This window comes from Episyrphus balteatus, chromosome 1 (assembly GCF_945859705.1).
Source record: "Episyrphus balteatus chromosome 1, idEpiBalt1.1, whole genome shotgun sequence".
Taxonomy (NCBI): Eukaryota; Metazoa; Arthropoda; class Insecta; order Diptera; family Syrphidae; genus Episyrphus; species Episyrphus balteatus.
In genome coordinates, this window is record NC_079134.1 from 69,591,879 (window position 1) to 69,611,114 (window position 19,236).

At 33.8% G+C, this 19,236-nt stretch overlaps 2 long non-coding RNA genes across 2 annotated transcripts; both read right to left on the minus strand.

The window, feature by feature from the left end:
- Positions 1-13,620: 13,620 nt before the first annotated feature.
- Positions 13,621-15,029, minus strand: LOC129907653 (uncharacterized). The gene is made up of 5 exons (XR_008771118.1): positions 14,968-15,029; positions 14,820-14,881; positions 14,412-14,733; positions 14,238-14,343; positions 13,621-14,173 (listed from the first exon to the last, which is right to left on the minus strand). It is a non-coding gene; the product is annotated as an uncharacterized LOC129907653 (long non-coding RNA).
- Positions 15,030-16,114: 1,085 nt separating this feature from the next.
- LOC129907658 (uncharacterized) lies at positions 16,115-16,739 on the minus strand. The gene is made up of 2 exons (XR_008771123.1): positions 16,374-16,739; positions 16,115-16,312 (listed from the first exon to the last, which is right to left on the minus strand). It is a non-coding gene; the product is annotated as an uncharacterized LOC129907658 (long non-coding RNA).
- Between the last annotated feature and the right edge of the window lie 2,497 nt (positions 16,740-19,236).

The following is a 19,236-nucleotide window of genomic DNA, read 5'->3' on the forward strand; positions in this document are numbered from 1 at the left end:
ACACCGATCAACAATGGTTCAGACTTCGTACTTTATATGGTTACATGAGGGTCGAGTTGATTGGGTTGATTCGTGCCTAATGTCAATTATGGAAAAGAGATGGATGATAGAAAGAGAAAAATTTAAAGATCTAGATTTTCATTGATGAAATTAAAGAAACAAATAAAATTAAGATAATTTATTATCCTCGTGTGATGCATAATGCTTATTATAGAAGTAAATGTATGTTAATAATTTTTTTGCAGGCAACGCAATGTAAACCCACTTTAATTTTTTTATATGAGTTTTGACATGGAAACCATACCATAATTCACGTTTACACGTGTCGATTTTTTGTTTTTAATTGTTCAATACGTACTTTTTGTTAATGTTCGTGTCAGCGGTTAGTCTTGTTGTTTCACGAACAAACCAAACTTACCCCCCTATTCTGGCAAACCTCACAAGTCACAAAAACCTCACAAGGTGATCATAACTCCTTTTTGTGAGGAATTATTTCCCACAAACTTCTAACCACCAAAAATTCAACTTGTGAGTTGTGACCTCCTTTAAAGCGAAAACCTCACAAAATCAAATTCAACTCACCTTGTGAGGTCCTCATAACATGTGAGGTTTGCCAGAATAGGGCTGTTAAACCTCCAATTCTGAATAAGCTAATATAAACACACCCTTAACCTTACAAGCCATCCACCGGTGGGGGGTTGCAACAACTTCGAATTCGAAGATAGAAAGTTTTGGTGAGCATTTCTATATCCCCCTTTGTCAGCTATTACATGAAGCCTCAAGAGGCTTGACTCTTTTTTCTAATTTTCTTTTGATAATCATTCTGTGAGGCGCGTACTATTACACGATGCCTCTTGAGTCCAAGACTCAAATTTGACAGTTCTCTTTTAATTTAAAATTTGTTGTTGTTGTATTGCATCACGAAGCAAAAATAAATGAGAGGGAATGTTGAAAAAAGAAAAAGTGGAAAAAGAAACGTCAAAAAAGTGTCTCAGAATTCCGACCCACGACTCTCTGGTCGGATAATTTTTTATTTCATCTTTTTTCTCTTTTGCACTCATTACGTTTGAAAAGAGGCGCGCCTCTTGAGGCTTCATGTAATAGCTGACAAAGGGGGATATAGAAATGCTCACCAAAACTTACAAGAGTGTATATAAATTTTATATTGAGAGATGTGAATCGGGTGATGTTTGTCCAGTTATAACATGCGATAAAAATTTTAGGACATATTCCAGCAAGTGTCAAAGTGTTTATCTCTCCTTTTCTCCTATGAGATTAGAATTTTGACATCACATAGTCCCTCTGTGAATGGATGTCATTTTAAAATAAAACGAGTAGTTAATTGGTTGTGTTGTTCACGATAAAGAAACCGAAAATTTAAAATTAAAGAAAATAAAAGTCCTAAATTAAAAAAAAAACAAAATTTCAAGATTGGTGAACAGTTTAATCGGTATATTTAAAAATTAAAACAAGTGTTGAGTGGTTATAATATATTTTTTGTCGTTTATTTAGAATCCATTATCAAAGTCCAATTTGGATTTTTTTTCTTCTTTTGGAAATTAATTTCCCATACCTTTTTGTGAGGTGGAAAAAAAAACTTGATTTTTCATTATAATAAAAGTGGTGAGTTTGTTAGAATTTTTAACATTTTTTTATTGAAAGGCGTTATACAAACTATAACTTCTTAGGTTGATTTTCGGCGGTCCCAGATTATCGTATCAGGACTGGGACGCCGCACCATAAAATAAAATAAAATTACTTACAACTTTTTTATTGGCGAAACAAAACAAAAATCGAGTTTTGGCCCCAAGTTGATTTTTGGTTGACAAATTCGACTTCTGCACAGTTTTGGGAAGGGAGCAAGTTGCCGTCCATCGGGGTACCCCGGCTGGCTGAAGCGCTGGGTGCAAAGGCACCCCACAGTTACCCTGAAACGAAAATAAAACAATTACTCACATACAACTAAACAAAAAAAAAAAAAAAAGGTCGCAGTAAGTTGCAATTAAAGAACCTAAAAATAAAAATATACCTAAAAACGAAGGAAAAATAAACAGTTCACCATGTGTCCAACAATATTTGGACAGTTAAATGTATCTAAGTGTTTGTGTTTGTCTTTATTTATTAATAATTTATTTGGCGTGAAAGTTTAAATTAATTTACTGTTCATAATTTTTAATTCTTAAATATTTCTTAATTTAATTATATTTTTGTAAGTGATAGAAGAATATTCCTCAGGGGTCAGTGCGTGTTTTTTTTTGAAATTTTTGTTATTTTTCCTAGGGGTAAAAATCCAACCTCCAAAGAGCTCTCTAGGGGTAGGGAATCCTGGGACGTTTTTTTGTTGTTAAATTAGTGTTAGTACCGCAAAGGGTTTCCTAGTTTTTTTTTGTTGTTGTTGTTCTTTGACTCAAAGGAAACATTTTTTGTCGCGTTTTGCTTTTTTTTCTTAATGTTAATTTTTTTTCTTTAATTTTTTTTGTTAATTTAAATTATGTTACAAATTATTTCTTATCTTCTAAAAATTTTTTTCATTAAGAATAAAAGTTGAGAGACGCCCATGGTTGAAAAGAATAAGAAATATTTTTTTTTTCCGTTTCGCCTGAGTGAAACGATGGCTCATTGAAGAAATTTTCAGGGGTGCAGAAGGTAGCAAGTTTCAGCGATGGTAAGGACCTGATTTCCCGTGGAACGACAACGCATTGGAAGAATCCTAAATGGCCGAGGATTCTCATGATTGGGTGGGTAAAAGGCCACACTGCAATAACACCGGCAGTGCCCTTGGGGTGGTGAACATCCGTCCGCGTCAAATTTTGAGTTTTGTTTTAGTTATCGGCCTGATTTATGTTTTGGCTGCTGGTGAAGTTTACTTCCGGGAACAAGATCCCCCCACATCCGACGAGCTGACGCTGCGCACAGCAAGTAGGCCAAGTTCTCGGGAGAAGACACTCTTTCTCTTTTTCCTGGTGTTCCTCTTTCCTTTTTCAGATGTTCCTGTCACGGTATAGTAGTCTTACTGCCTTATCGACTCTTCCTCTTCCTCGCTCCTCTCCCCTCCAATAACCAGCAACAAAATGGCGCCCAACGTCTAAGGCATTCGTCTTAGATTATTGTAGTATTCGTTTCTGTTTTTTTTATGTCGTTATAGTTCACAACCACACTTACTGAAAATTTTTAATTTTCGTAAGTCTTTACAGGGAAGGTCACTGACGAACTCGTGTGATGAGTGTTAGGTGTTTATCTGAATTTGCATCTATCTCTTCAGGGTTCAGTATGTCTTCATCTAGGAAGTCCCAGACATGCTAGATTTGAATTGCGACTGGCTCTGGGAAGTTAGAGTAAGTTTCAGTTACCACCTTTGTTTTGTATTCCTTTTTCCTCATCCTTTATCTTTTTTTTACTTTTCTATAGCATTTTCTTTTTCTTATCCTTTTGTACAGTTTTCTATAAAAGCATTTTTGAAATAGTGACCGTGTTTGGCTGGTTTTCGGACATTGCAGCATGATTTTCAATAATTTCTTTTTTTTGAATTTTTGTTAAATTCATTTCTCTTTTTGTGTGGTTATTTCTCCAACGCCATGTCTTCAACGAAAGTCCTGAGGCAGACTTGAATTGCGGGTATGGAAAAAATAACTTCGTAATGTAACTTGTTGAATTGTTCCTTATCCTTCAATTTCACCACCCAGAGGGAAGTTTAAATTTGTCCGTCTGAAGTATCGAAACCCGTGTAAATGGTTACAGAAAAGTCGTTCCAACATTTCAGGTCAAAACATCGTTGAATAAGCTACCTGAAGCACCCCGTATGCTTATGATACAAGACCTCCAACAAATACATACGCCTTAAGAAAATTTGATTAAAGAATTTGCAAAACTAAAATCTTTTGCAAAAATTATAGTGAATTATTGTTAGTTAAAAGTAAAACAGTGAAAATACTTATAAAATTTCTAAAACTAAGTTTTGTTTCTACTCGAGCAAAATAAGAATTTTGGAAATATAAAAACTCTAATACCTACTCAAAAATAAATACAAACACACAAAACATACAATAATACAAATATACAACACGTTTCTTAAATTCAAGTTCAAAAAAGAATACATATAATTTTTTTTTGATCTTCGATATCAGTTTTTCGTTTTTTTTTTGGTTAAGTTTTTCTTTTCTTTGAGGATTTTCTCAGAATAGTTTAAGTTTTTTTTGATAAAAGAAATTTTAAGCCTTATTAGAAAAATACTTAATTTGGCCTTTATTGAAATTTATCTTTTTTTTTTGTTTGAAAAAAAAGGGAATTTTAAAATTTTCAGTATTGAAACTAGGAGTTAAGTAATTATTTGAAAATTTTCAAAGTTAAGATTCTTCTGTTTAGTGAAAAAACTTGGGTTTTCAGTTTATTATTTTTTTTTGTTTATTTATTTAGTTAAAGTTTACAATTGTTTCTTTTCTTAATTTTCTAATTCAGCTATTTTTGATTAAATGAAATTCTGATATTGGAGAATTCAGAAATAATTTCTAATAAATTTTTGTAAAATTTAAGTTTTTTAAAAGTTAAATTACTTAAAGTTTTTCAAAAACATATAATTTGGAAATTTGTTTTAGTGATAGTTTTTTTGTAACACAATTTCTTTTTGAATTATAAATTGTTTTTCAAAACCTGTTTTGAAAAATCTACTAGGTTTAGGTTAATAGTTTTGAAAACAATTCTGTATTCAATTATAAACTTTTTTTGGTTTGTCAACTTCATTTTTGAAATCGCATTTAATTTTTTTTTTTTTGAAAATTTCGAAATTTAAGTTTTGGATTACATTCAAATACTTTCAAAATTCTTGATTTCTTATTTAAACTGTATATGAACGATGTCGAAAACAGCATACCTGGGGGAGTTCAGTTCGGGGATATCACTTTTAAAGTCTTGCTTTATGCTGACGATCTAGTGATTTTATCAGAATTACTCTACAGCTCCAGATTAACAAGCTAAAACAGCTTTGTGATCTATGGGATCTTAAAATAAATACCACCAAATCCAAAATAATGGTCTTTAGATCTCGAAATAGATCAATTGGCTATGGGCGGAATTGGACTTTAGATGGTGAGGTAATTGAGGTCGTAAATGAATTTAAGTATCTTGGGTATACAATGACATATAATCTTAACATTCAAACCTTTATAAAAGAAAAAACAACCGCTGCAAAAATTGCAATAAATACAATGTGGTCCCAGTTCTTCGCTAATAAACTCGTAGATTCAATTTCAAAATTCAAAGTTTTCAATACCACCGTGAATACTTGTTTTTGCTATGGTAATGAAGTATATGGTTTCGAACAGTTGGATGAAATGGAAAATATACAGAGGTATTTTTTCAAGCGAATTTTTAGGTTGCCTAAGAACACTCCTAATTATGCTATCCACCTAGTCAGGCTTACCTCAAATTTTCTTGAAAAACTTAAAGGCTAACGCCGATTTTATGATCAAAGTTATGAAGCGGTCCGACCAAAACTTGCAAAAAAGGCTCCTTTAAATTTGTTTTAGTTGTGGATATAGTCCGGTCAAAAACTGGTATGATCTTGCTGTAGCACATAACCTTTCAATATCGTTGCCAGTGGACAATGTGGAAGCATTAAAAAATTCATTATATGAATGTATCTCTGTCATAGATGACTCGATGTATAGGCTTTGTTTTGCGCGAGGGACTACATCAACATCCAGGAATATATACAGACAACTTAATCTGAAACTTGGTGGAGGAAACTATTTTAGAGAAGAGTTTACAGTTTCTGAAATGAGCTTGATCTTCAAGATCAGAACGGAAATGCTCGATTTGAATTATAGACCACATAGAACAGACTTAAACCCTGTATGTTCCCTTTGCAACCTTGGTCAAAACGAAGATGTTTTGCATTTTTTAGCACTCTGTCCAATATTACAGGAAATCCGAAGGCTCTATTTTTGTTCTAGTTTTCTTTCCCAAGAGGAATGTGTCGGTGTACTAAACGGAGATCGTGGCTGGAAGCCTCTTATACGCTATGTCTCACACGCAAGAAAGTATCGAAACGCGTGTTTGAATTTGTTTTGAGTTGTAACAAGATGTTAAAGTAATTGTATCTTCTCCTTTTTTTTCGTTTTAACCAAACTAAAAGCCCTTTAAAATAGAAAAAAAAAGAGAAATAAATATGCAGTTCTTCTCACTTATAAATTATTATCTGTTTTAGCTAAACTAAAAGCCCACCACCAATATATTTCTTTTTTTCTTAATTTTTTTGTTTTGACTAAACTAAAAGTTAAACTTTTAATTGAACATGAACATACAACTACCTGTTATTGCTTTTGTATACTATATATATATCAAAATGTACTTTTATGATGAGCATTATTCCGTATGGTTCAAAGATTCTTTTTTTTGTTTTGACTAAACTAAAAGTCACATTATGATGAAAATAATAATTTAAAAAAAAAAAAAAAATTTTTTCTTTTCTTTAATATTTATATTTACCTACATATTTTTAACTATGAAACTTTATTTTGTGAAATATTATCTCTTTTTACTCAAATATTGTATTTTTTTTGTTTAATTAGTTTTTTTTCCGGCAGACGGCTTATTAAGCCATGCTTTGTATTTCTTTTATTATGAAATATTGTACTTATAAGAAAAATTGAAAAAATAAAGAACTTATCTATCTATCTATTTAACATTTATTTATTTCTAATTTTTTTTCTTCGTTATCTATATTTATCTTTTTTTTTTCGTTCATTCAAACATTTTTTGTTAATTTTTTTCGTTATTTATTAGTTTATTTATTTCTATTTATTCAGTTTTTTTGTTAATTACATTTTTTTGTTTTTGATTTATATTACATTTTTTGGTTTCAAGTTTCATATTTTTTTTTAAATTTTTGGTGAAAGGTTACAGTTTTTGATTAATTAATTCAAATTCTTTTTCATTACAATTTTTTTGTTCATTCAGTTACTGTTAGGTATAAGTTTTTGAAAAAAAAAAGTTTTCAAAAAAAAAGGGAAAAGAAAAAATTAATTAGTTCAAAACTCACCACTTTTGTATAAGTTTATTTTTCAATTCCGTACACATTTTCGTTGAATCAGCTGATTATACTTTTGAAAAATGGCACACGAAAATAATCAAGAAGAAAATGAACGTATCCAGCGAATGATTAGAGATGCTGAAATAGAAGAGGAGAGAATGACAAAAAATGCAAACACAGGTGCTAGGAGCCGAGTCGTACACTCTAGGCTTGTGTAGTTCGCGAACGAACTAGTTCAATGAACTAGTTCATCTTGGTGAACTATTGAACTTAGTTCACTTACTTAGTTCAATTTAGTTCGCGAATAGCGAAAAAGATTTTTTTCAACAAACTAAACAGCAACCTAGAGCAGTCGTAATATGACATTACAAAACAGCTTGCGCTCACTTTACGTTATGATTTTTTTTTTATATATGTATTTTGGGTGAAAGGAAGTCCCATATTTATAGGGAATTTTCAAATTTGGTGCTTGTCTCCCTTTGTCTTATACGCCAACAGCGCCCTTTTAACCCGACAAACGTTTAAAGAATAGGGGTTCAGAAACCAAAGTACATATGAAATTGCATCCAATTCTTTGTGGAGCGAAATCAGTTCTTCTGCTCTACCTCAAGATTGAGATGTAAAATAAAAGGCACAAGGTTGCTTGTGCCAGTATTAGCGTTTCTTCTTCAAGCACAACTTATTCTTATTTCTGAGCAAGAACAAAAAAACAAGTAGCATCTTGGTACTTGCATTACTATGATTTTGATTTAATGAAAGCACGAACTTCTTCAAGACTTTCGTCAGGAACCAGAAAGCTCGACAAGTATATGAACGAAATTAAGAATTTTTATAAAAAAAGAAATTTGTATCTGTTATTTTTAGGTTGTATTTGTTTTATTATGTAGAATGCGTCAGTTTTACATAAATTTGGATACAGTTTGTACAAAGTAATTTTGTTTTTTGATTCTAACAAAACCGGAGTGATTAAAATAAATTGAACTAAAATGAACTAGTTCAGAACTAGTTCAGTAGCGTGATTTGAACTAAAGTGATCGATCACTCAAATGAACTAAAGTGCCCAACTCTAGTACACTCACCACCTCCAACTGATAGACAAACCCGATCCACATCTCGAAAAATAACCAGTTCTAACGGTGTAGTCCCAACTGTCTCGACTCCGATAGTACCAAATACAAATGGTGCTAATCCCGTCGGTCAAAACGCAAACGATCCAAATGTTAGTATTAACACCAGTTCGATCTCAACCCCGACTTATAGCGATCTTAGTGGGGCAGGGGTCGACGAAACTGTTAGGCAAGCTCCAAGTCCAGAATTTGATGAAAGGGCAAGTGGTAACCATACCAATGAGGGATCGAGAGGTATCTTAGATACTCTTATTCGTTCATGGCCTAAAACTAAAGAAAAGAAGGTTATACCTGAGAATTTAACGACATTTATACATTCTGAAATTACCCGAAATATGTCCAGTTGTCAGGAAACGCTACAACATAACGTGGAGAAAGCTATTAATGAAAGTATCCAGAATCAACTAAGTGGTTTTCTGGAAAAGATGACTCTGGCGATGCCAGTTCCACCAGTCAGTATTTCAACACCTAGTCAACCACCTGTCGCAACAGTGCAGCCACCAATACCAAATCCAGTTCAAGTAGGTCTGCCACCAATAGCTAGTTATAACCCTGCTCCTGCAGGGCCACCACCACAGTATGCGAATGCTTTAGCTGATCAAGGTAGAAGTGCGTTTGTACCAGTAGGGCATCAAAGTAGAAGTAATCCAATTCAGTCAGCTGCGCCGGAAATACCATTCCAGCCGCAGCCCAATCCTCCAGTTTTTGGGAGTTATCAAACTCCATATACATACAGAACACACCCTTTCCTTATCCACCACCAGTTTTAAGTCCGCATATGATTCCTGGATATCGCCCTCCAACAAGGTTAGATAAGTGGGGTGTAGGGAAGTTCGACGGTCTGTCAAACAACCTGACAGTCGAAGACTTCGTGTTTAGAGTTGAGAAACAGCAGAAGCAATATGCATCTCCATTAGTGTGGTCCACGTTATAAGGCAAAAAAATAAACCATATAATTCATTAGTTCCCCACGCATTATTTTGCTACAGACATCAATACGAACACATGCTGAAAGTTTTAGCCCTCAAAAGTAAAAGGAAGAGGGCGCTCATCAGCTTTGGAATATTAGACTTTGTTACCCTTACCTTACCCTTAATATCTGATTATATTGTATTAGGACTTGGCTTGAGGTTGGAATTTGGCTTAAACATGATAAGCACGCATGTTCCCGACAACCATGTAAATGATTTTCATGTTTCTTTGGTTTTGAGTCACTAGCTCGTATTTCATTGATTAATTCTGTTTTGTTAACTTTAAGCAAAAAATACTTACAGACGAATTTAAATGAACAAAAATTATTATCTGTGAAAATATCACTTAACTATTGGTTTTTTATGGAAAACTTTACCACATCATAGCTTAATCCACTTGATAAATCAAAACAAGAGTTAATTACTAGGCATGAGGACCCAGCTATAACAGCATGTGAGCAAAAACTTTGAGCCTGTTGAGCGCCCACTTACACTTCACCTAAAAAAGCTGAAATTTCACGTGTGTAATACAGAACACATATGCAACCAATTTTTGAATGGGGAACAACGGAAATGTAAAAACCAAAAAATTGGACCACCCTAATTTCCATGGAAGGAGGTACTGAGAGACTTCCACCAACTGCTCTCGGGTCCAGCATACGATTGGTTCTGGCAGTATCAAGTAGACAAAGAATTAGACTGGCCAACCGTAAAAGAAGATTTGCTTAGCCGATATAAGAACCCGATAACTGATCTAGAAATCGTAAGCAATATTATAGATCGTAAACAATATTCTTATGAAAGTAGCGAGGAGTTCTTTGCAGCAATCAACAAAATGAGGTATCAGTTGCGCATGCCAATTCCAGAGGTTGAAATGGTTAAAATCATTAAACGGAACCTCAACGACAAAGTGAGAAATTTAGTGTTTCCTCAATCTATCTTTTCCCTTGATCAGCTGAGGTATGTCTGCAAAGAAGCAAAAGCTGCGTTTCCTAAGAGAGATCGGGAACTTCCGAAGCCATCTGGTAGGCCTTCAGCTAAGTTTGGTGTGAACGAGCTGGAGTATGAAGAAAAATACCTGTTTTCGGAGGAACAACTAGGGGCTTACCAGCTCGGTCAGGCAAGATCCAAAAATCCTCCTCGGAAACAAGTCGATGCTTCCACACTCGAGTGTTGGAACTGCAAGGAGCAGGGCCATACATGGTTCAATTGCCCCTCCGAAAGACGCATTGTCCATTGCTACAATTGCGGTCTAGAAGGTTATTATACAACCAACTGTACGCGATGCCACTCGGAAAACCGAGCGAGGGACGCGAAGGCTCCGGGGGAATCACGTGCAATCCCAAAACAGAACCCCCAATAAATATAGAAATCCAAAATAAAAATAAAGAATCTGAAAAAGAGATAGAGGTAGAAAAGTTTCCCTGTGAAAGAGAGAAAAATATTACAATTTTAAAACGAGAAGAAAGTACAGAAACAAACATAGATAATAAGATTACACAACATTTTTCGAAAATTAAGCCGTTACCATGTACGTATAAAAGAGTATAATAAAGCGAAGAATCCTATTTTTAATAGTATAGGGTATACCCCGCCGAAAAATAATTTAAAAGCTAGCCCGGTTTAAAGCCCGAAAAGAGACCGAAACTTAAATTTTGTCGACTGTTTTGAATTTAGAGTCAGATCCTAGACCTTATGCAAAAATCAAATTAGGGTCAAAAGAATTTTTAGGTTTGCTAGACAGCGGAGCCAGTGTTAGTATACTTGGCAAAAATTGTAGGCAACTGGTCAAGGAGCTCGGTTGTCGAGTAACGCCATATAAGAGCGGAGTCAAAACAGCCGACGGAAAAAGTCAGTCTATTGTGGGGAAAGTGGAACTTAAAGTTCATTATAAAAAAAAAGAAGAGAGACTTACCTTCTTTTTGGTACCTAATTTAGACCAGGAAGTCTACCTCGGCGTAGATTTTTGGAAAGCTTTCCAATTAGCCCCTAGCATTATAAGAAGCCTTTCGACGGATGAACCTCCAGATCCAAATGCTCATCAGTTGAATTCTGAGCAACAAGCCAAACTAGATGCAGTAAGGGATCAATTTTTATGTTTTGAACGCGACGGTCTGGGAAAGACGACGTTAATGGAGCACATCATTGATACCGGAGATGCTCTCCCTGTGAAACAGCGTCACTACCCTGTGTCTCCAGCGATACAAGCCATACTATACGAAGAATTGAATCGGATGTTGAGTCTCGGCGTTATTGAGCAGAGTGAAAGTCCGTGGTGTTCGCCAGTGGTTCTCTTGCGAAAACCAGGCAAAATCGACTTTGCCTGGATTCACGGAAGGTGAATGACTTGACGAAAAAGAACGCTAATCCTCTTCCTCATAACGAGGGACTCACCAGCCGATTTCCAGATGCCATCTACATGAGTAGTATAGACTTGAAAGAGGCTGCCTTTGCGGTACCGGGAAGACCCTTGTACCAATTCACTGTGATGCCGTTTGGGCTGTGTAATGCTGCTCAACGTTTGAGCCAGTTGATGGACAAGGTGATTCCTGCACGACTTAGGGAGCGTGTATTCCTGTACCTCGATAATTTGCTTATCATGGCGCCGGATTTTGAGACCCATCTCTCATTGTTAAAGGAAGTAGCCGAGTGTTTGCGTAAGGCTAATCTCACCATCAACATGAAGAAATCAAAGTTTTGCTTTAAGGAGTAAAAATATTTGGGCTTCATTGTTGGTGGTGGGAAATTCAAAACCGATCCAGCAAAAGTAGAGGCAGTAAAAAATTTTCCGATCCCGAAAACGCTCAGACAAGTTCGGAGATTACCGGGCATGGCAGGGTGGTATCGGAAATTCATAAAAAATTTCTCTACCCTGACCGCTCCGCTGACTGACTTAACGAAGAAGAAGAACGCGAAGTTTAAAATGACTGAAGAAGCGTTGAAAGCCTTCGAAGATTTCTTTGATTTCTGCTACGGTTCTTTCACGCCCTGATTTTTCAAAAAGATTTTTTATCCAGTGCGATGCTTCTGACGCGGGCATAGGGGCGGTATTGTCGCAAGTAGATAATGAGGGAGAAGAATACCCGATCGCGTATTTTTCACAAAAATTTAACAAAAGTCAGAGAAATTACAGTGTGACCGAGAAGGAGTGCATTGCAGCAGTGATGGCTGTCGAAGGCATGGACTTCACGGTCATTACTGATCACTCCAGTCTTCAATGGCTGATGAGTATGAAAGACTAAAGTGGGAAACTGGCCAGATGGAGTTTGTCGTTACAGGCCTATGTCTTCGACATACAGCACCGTAAAGGTAGCCAACACGTAGTGCCTGATACTCTTTCTCGGGTACAGGTAGATTCTCTGGCTCTTGATGAGGTTGCTCCGTTGATCGACTTGGACTCTGTAGAATTCCAGTCCGAAGAATATTTAGATCTCATAGAAGAGATATATAATCGCCCTGATAATGGAAAACAATTTGTCGGAAAAGAGTTCCAAAATCTTATTACCAAATATGGAATAAGACATTTTAAAACAGCTTTTTATTCGCCGCAATCGAATGCGTCAGAAAGGGTTAACCGCTCATTGTTAGCTGCTATCCGATCATATCTTAAAAATGATCAAAGAGAATGGGATACGCACCTTGGCGATATTGCGTGTACGTTAAGGAGTGCAGTTCATAGTGCTACTGGTGTATCCCCTTATTATGCCTTATTTGGTCTAATATGATGATGCACGGTAGTAGTTATGAACTTGCGAAAAAGTTGAACGCGAAAGACGACAACGAGTTGTTAATTCTTCCCCGACAAAGCCGATTACAATGCATTCGAAATCAAATTCGTGAAAATATTTCAAGAGCAAATGAGAAATCGGTGAAAATATATAATGTCCGAACGAAAAATACACGCTATGTGCCTGGACAAGAAGTTTATCGAAGGAACTTCATATTGAGTGATTCCTCAAAATATTTGTCTTCAAAACTTTCGCCGAAATACGTTAAATGCCGAATTATTAAACAAATTGGAAACAATATGTACGAATTAGAAAACCTAAATGGCAAAAGAATTGGAAAATTTCACGCAAAAGATTTAAAATAATGAGCAACATTAACTTTAAGTTTCGAAAACGCGATTAAAAACTATTTTCGTAATTTTTGTAGTATTATTTCTTTGTAAGTATTATTTCTTTATTTATTTGTTTCCATTTGTGTTGTGTGAATTTATTATTTATTTTATTGTTTTATTTATTGATTTTTTATTGTGTTCTAATTATTATTAACTAAATGTAAACGTATTTGTTAATAAACCGAACTAAAATGATTTTTAATATGAAGTTAGAAAACCGATTTCAAAAAAATTTGCTCATTCCTAAAAAGTTTCAAACGAAGAAAAAAGAAAAAGCGAAGACAAAAGCCGAAATCTGACCTGAAAATGTTTGATAAAAAACCAAAGAAATTTTATGTTTTATTAGAAATTTTATTTATTGCATGCTTAAAATTAGTTCTACGTATGTTACTTAATGTTATTTATTTTGCTATTTTGTTATATGTTTTGATTTAAATTATATACTTAGGTACTAAACTGTGATAAAAACTATTAAGCATCTGTGATTTTATAAATTTTGATAAATTTTAAAGACTGATAATTTAGTTAATTTTTTTTTATAATCTGTGATATTTACTTAATTTTAGTTTAATTGTAGTTTAGTTAATTATATTTTTCTTAATCTGTGATATTTACTAAATTTTAGATTAGTTTTAACTTAGTTCATTATTACTTTTTCGATCTGTGATATTTATTTGTTTTTTTTTTATTTTTTTTTATTTTCTTGACATTTTATATAACTGTATAATTTATGTATGTATTTAATTGTGTTGTTTTACATGTTTGAATTATTTATATTTTTAATAACTAATACTTAATACTAGAATAGGTAAATAAAAATACTTAAAACGCTCACCAGTAAGAATATCTGCATTAAAATTCGTTGAAAGGATGTTCGCAACTCAAATTGAATGGCTTTGCTCTCCATATCACTTTTAAAAAATACAACCTGGTAAAAGAAAAAAAAAAGTATTAGGTTTGAATAGGTCATAAAAAAAAAAAATGGTACTAACCTTTACTGAAGCGGCGTCGGATGGTTGTTGGAAAAAAAACAAAGGTTGACTATACCTTGACACCTTTTTTGTGCCCGACTTGAACCGTGGGTTTTTCCCCACAACACTAGATTAAAGACAATAAACGAAAATTTAATTCTACAAATGCCACTTGAAAAAAAACTATAAACGTACCTGAACTGAATTAAGTTAGTATTATCCTGTTCATTTTTTGTTGGTAGTCCATAACCTTATTGTCGATGTTTTTATTATTCATTTTTAATTATGTTTGTTGATGATTTCGGTTCGGTGCCGAACTTCACACTTTTATGAAACTGAAAACAAAGAAAACAATATGACTAAATAGGGAATGTAAAAGGTGCAGTTACTTATCTTTAATTGCGCAGTATTCCTTTATAATATGAAGCGTTTTTACTCCTTATTGGGAATATATCCCAATAAGTAGCAAATTTTGATTCGGACGCCTGGCGAACTGCCTCCAATCATGTTAAGAAACCTAGAATGGAAACAGAAATAAAATTAGTTACAAAAAAAAGAGAAAATGTTAACATTTCCTGATTGGAAATTGTTTGGCAAACTTACCTGCTTGTGACGAAATACAGCGACGAGAACTCCAACGTCCAACTGGAAATGTTAGTTAGATCCTGAAAAAGAAAAAAATAAGTATTATTTGCTTTATAAATAATGAGATAAAACGTAAAAATAAATATAACAAGAATTATTTACTTACCTACCATGTTGAATTCCCAAATTAATGTGTCATAAATTATAGTCTACCCTTCAAGCAAGAAAACGGAGTCCAGAAAAGACAGTCCGACCTCCGACCGAGAAAAGCGGGGTTGCACTCATACACTTGCAACTTTTTGTGTATGAACACAAAGTCTAAGAGAATCGTGGTGAAAACTGAGAAAAGGAAAAAAAAAAATAGACAGACATAGCCAACAAGAGCAAAAGCGTCATTTTGTTATTTTTTTTGTTGAAGTGTTTAGTCGCGTCGTGTCGTTGTTAATAAAATATAAGTATAATTATAAACAATTATATCAAACTATTAACAATAAGGAAACAAAAAAAGGTATGTTGTATATATCGCTCAAAGTGTTTGGATTAAAGTGATGTTGTTCTGTTTGTGTTGTAGATGTAATCTCTAATGATGAAGAGAAAGGCAGAAGGTGAAACATGCGATTGGGCATCTAAAGAAACACCAACAACAGCAGCAACAACAAATAAAATAAAATGAAAAAAATGTATTCTATTTTATATTGTATATATTGTGAAAATTTCGTTTGCCAAAATTAAATAAAAAAAAACAGTTTCAGTGAAAAAAAAAATAAATCTTGTTCTTTTTTTGGTCGCAAATGCGATACGTCATCCCTTTTTTATTCCTCTTTCTGGTAGGTTTTCGCTGCTCCGACTCAGGTCCGCCTTCGGCTCCGTTTTCTCGGAATGGAGATTTTCACCACACCAATACATATGCAATCGACTTCGCAGTGATTATAATTTCCATACTAATTTGAGCCGCCTTCGGACCAGTTTCTGATCCGAAGTCGGACTCAGCTCCGCCTCAGGCGGAGCGGATTCGGACCGAGGTCGGACCTGTTTGCTTGAAAGGTATGGACTGACACCCTTCAAGCAAACAGGTCCGACCTCGGTCCGAATCCGCTCCGCCAGGGGCGGAGCTGAGTCCGACTTCGGATCAGAAACTGGTATGGAAATTATAATCACCGCGAAGTCGATTACATATGTATTGGTGTGGTGAAAATCTCCATTCCGAGAAAACGGAGCCGAAGGCGGACCTGAGCCGGAGCAGCGAAAACCTACCAGAAAGAGGAATAAGAAAGGGATAACATTTCGCATTTGCGACCAAAAAAAGAACAAGATTTATTTTTTTTTCACTGAAACTGTTTTATTTTTTATTTTATTTTGGCAAACGAAATTTTCACAATAAATACAATATAAAATACAATACATTTTTTTTCATTTTATTTCATTTGATGCTGCTGCTGTTGTTGGTGTTTTTTAGATACCCAATCGCATGTTTCACCTTCTAGATTTTTCATCATCATTAGAGATTACATCTACAACACAAGAAGAAACAACATTTTAACCCAAACATTTTGAGCGATATATAAAACATACCTTTTTTGTTTTCCATATTGTTTATAATTTAATAAAATTGTTTATAATTAATAAACTAACATTATACAAACAACGACACGAGACACGACGCGACCAAACACTTCAACAAAAAATAACAAAATGACGCTTTGGCTCTTGTTGGCCTTGTCTTTCTTTTCCTTTTCTCATTTTTCACCACGATTTTCGTTCGACTTTGTGTTCATACACAAAAAGTTGCAAGTGTGTGAGTGCAAGCCCGATTTTCGCTGTCTGAGGTCGGAGTTTCTTTGTTGAACTCAGTTTTCTTGCTTGAAGGGCACCGATCAACAATGATTCAGACTTCGTACTTTATATGGTTACATGAGGGTCGAGTTGAATGGGTCGAATCGTGCCTATAAGATCTAGATTTTCATTGATGAAATTAAAGAAACAAATAAAATTAAGATAATTTATTATCCTCGTGTGATACATAATGCTTATTATAGCAGTAAATGTATGTTAATACTTTTTTTTGCAGGCAACGCAATGTAAAACCACTTTAATTTTTTTATATGAGTTTTGACATGGAAACCATACCATAATTCACGTTTACACGTGTCGATTTTTTGTTTTTAATTGTTCAATACGTACTTTTTGTTTATGTTCGTGTCACCGGTTAGTCTTGTTGTTTCACGTACAAACCAAACTTAAACCTCCAATTCTGAATAAGCCAATATAAACACACCCTTAACCTTACAAGCCATCTACCGGTGGGGGGTTGCAACAAGGTAATTTCCTTTTTCTGAACGTGCCCTCCGAATTCGAATATAGAAAGGGGGGATATAGAAATGCTCACCAATACTTACAAGAGTGTATATAAATTTTATATTGAGAGATGTGAATCGGGTGATGTTTGTCCAGTTATGTTCAACATGCGATAAAAATTTTAGGACATATTCCAGCAAGTGTGAAAGTGTTTATCTCTCCTTTTTTCCTATGAGATTAGAATTTTGACATCACATAGTCCCTCTGTGAATGGATGTCATTTTATAATAAAACGAGTAGTTTTGTTGTTCACGATAATACTATGTTTCCACCTACGCTTAATCCGAGATTTAGCTAAGTAGATTTAGAATTAATCTCGAGATTTATTTTAAATCTACTTAGCTAAATCTCAGATTTGGGTTCAGCTACCATAAATCTAAGATTATCACCTACTTTCAATCCGAGATTTAGAATAAAACTCGAGATTTATGCTAAATCTACTTAGCTAAATCTCGGATTTAGTGTAGGTAGAAACATAGTATAAAGAAACTGCAAATTTAAAATTAGAGAAAATAAAAGTCCTAAATTAAAATAAAACCAAATTTCAAGATTGGTGAACAGTTTAATCGGTATATTTAAAAATTAAAACAAGTGTTGACCACCGCCATCAACTTAGCAGCACTTAGTGGGGAATTTTAAAAATTTTTATGCAAATAATTTGGGGAGAATTAGGTGAAATTTAGTGAATCAATTTTACAATTTGGTGAATCATAGTTTAAAAGTTATTAACAATTTACGTAAGGCGTAAAGTTAGCAGCACTTGGTCATGAATTTAAAAAAAAATATCTTCATAATTCAGTGTCAATTTAGTGAATCGTATTTGATCAGTTTTATAATTTGGTGAATCATAGTTTATTAAATAATAACTAAAATAGAAAAATTAACAAACGTAACGTAACGTAAAAAAAGCATTTGTTAACCATGGACACAAACCACAGTACACATAATAAGGTAATATATTCCGAACGTTGTCAAAATTTGTTTGTCAAAAATGGCCACCAATCTGTCAGGTCGGCCTTTAATTTTTATATTTCAATCGCAGTAAACAGGAAATTTGTTTTTGTTTTAATTTATAAAATGTCATTTAAAAATATTATAAATTGAAAAATAACAAATTTTCTTCGTGTTTCATCGCGGAAAATGGTAAATAATTGTTTAAAAATTAGTGGTGTGCGTGGTTTTTCGGTTTTTGTGCGTTTTTCGTCGGTATTTTAAACAATTAAGAATTCGGTAGCTGACATTGGTCGCCAAAGTGTCATGTTTTGACAATCTGGCGATCAATGTCAGTTCGGAATTTATTACCTTTTTATGTGTACTGTGGACACAAACCTCACGAATGAAAATGGCAGAGTTCAAGTGAAAATTTTTAAACTAATTTTTTGACAGTTGACCGCAATATTAAAAATAATGACGCAAAAAGCTTGTTTTTTTGGTTTAAAAACAATTTTGTATTTTGTTTTCCAAAAACAAATAGCGCTAGAAAGAAACAAATTGTAAATTTTCCACTTTTTCACTTTTTAGGTCATTGTAATTAAAAGGCTTAAGAAAGATTTTGTTTTTTTTTCGCATGCGTCTTGGAACATTTTTCAATTTTTGATGATGATAATTTGAAAAATAATTTGCAAAGTCTGATTCACCAAATTCTGAAATTTGGAACATTTATTCAGAAAAAGATCACAAGCATTTTGGTACATAATTCTTAATTTGGTGAATCTTAATTCAAGAGTTACATGCGATTTTATTTTTTTTTGCGTGCGTCTTGGAAAATTTTTGAACTTCCGCAGATGATTACTTGAAAAGTATGATTCACCAAATTCTGAAATTTGGAACATTTATTCAGAAAAAGATCACAAGCATTTTGGTACATAATTCTTAATTTGGTGAATCTTAATTCAAGAGTTACATGCGATTTTATTTTTTTTCGCATGCGTCTTGGAACATTTTTGAACTTCCGCAGATGATTACTTGAAAAGTCTGATTCACCAAATTCTGAAATTTGGAACATTTATTCAGAAAAAGATCACAAGCATTTTGGTACATAATTCTTAATTTGGTGAATCTTAATTCAAGAGTTACATGT